This window comes from Mesitornis unicolor, unplaced genomic scaffold, assembly GCF_000695765.1.
Source record: "Mesitornis unicolor isolate BGI_N332 unplaced genomic scaffold, ASM69576v1 scaffold39622, whole genome shotgun sequence".
NCBI classification, from domain to species: domain Eukaryota; kingdom Metazoa; phylum Chordata; class Aves; order Mesitornithiformes; family Mesitornithidae; genus Mesitornis; species Mesitornis unicolor.
Window position 1 is genome coordinate 27,221 of NW_010169242.1, and position 1,301 is coordinate 28,521.

A 1,301-nucleotide genomic window follows, 5' to 3' on the forward strand; every position below is an offset into this window, starting at 1 on the left:
TTCCTGTAAGGAAAACATAAGAATTAAACAAAAAATGTTGTATACAAATGTAGTAAGCTGTCAGGATTCACTATACAGACTTCAGTTTGTTATGTTTGTCCCTGTTATTCAGTGTGGAAGGAGCCAGCCCTGTCAAGACAAGATTATTCCAACCTTTCTCCAACCCACGACGTTTTGCTCACAGAGGCCCCCCTCGGAGTTCAGTCTGGGGAAGATTCAAGAACAGATCAGCTGGGGGTGAGGGGGCCCACGCACTGCTCCCTGTGCAGACACTCAAATTTCTGTAAGAGGCACGTGTTGAGGCTCGTGAGCAGAAATCCACCCGTTTGTCACTGGAGACGAATGAACGCGCTCACTCTTTTCCCATGGCTGGGCCTCAAATATATCGGTCACAACTGATTTATCGTACCATAAGCCTTTGAGAGACTGACCTCCGACACTCTAACATGACAGCTCTGCCTCTTAAGGAACACCAACCTTATCTTCTATAAAAGTGTGACATAAAAATTGTCTTAGAGGAATCTGTGCTGTACAAGTGGAAGGGATGCAAAGGCCAAGACACTCAAACCTTAGGCTCCTCAAGTTATGCAGCTCAATAAGCTCCCAATTAAAAGGAGTATTTGATTGCATGCAACGCTCATTGAGCCAACCAGGACAGCTGCCAGGGTTGGCACACTCTGAATGGCCAACGGTGCCATTTTAAATATGCTGAATTAGTCCTTTTTCTTTTTTTTCTTTAAAAGCCTACTTTATAGTCCTTACCCTCATAAGGATAGAGAGTTCACACAGCTTTAAAGCCTCACTTCCCCTGGCTGTTTCCTACTCTCCTCCAAAATTGATTCACATACTAAACTGACATGTTTTAGTGATCCCAAAATCCAGGAAATGTATCACCAAGGTGTAACCTGCCTCTCTCAGCAATGAGCCTGCCAAGCAGCACAGAAAACAATGGCAGCCAACTCCACCAGTCTGTGAGCTGGGAAATGTCATTTTTCTTTACCCGCTTCTGCAGGAAAAAGTAGGTCCAAAATTTCTCACAACCAGCAAAGGCTGCAGACCCCTTGGTCACGTCCTCATCCCACCAGAAAGTTGTACAACCACGAGCAGGAAAGGACGTTCATGTCCCACAGAGGAGCTGTGCTGCATGTGACCTGCTTTTTGCTGCCTCCAAGGACTTCAGATCGGTTTAAAGAGAAGGAAAAGGCTCGCTTAGAGAATGCACTTGGGTCTTAACATCTTACTTGTCAAGGAATAAGACAATTCGCTGTTAACTAAGTTTGCAGATGACACTGAGTTGGGAG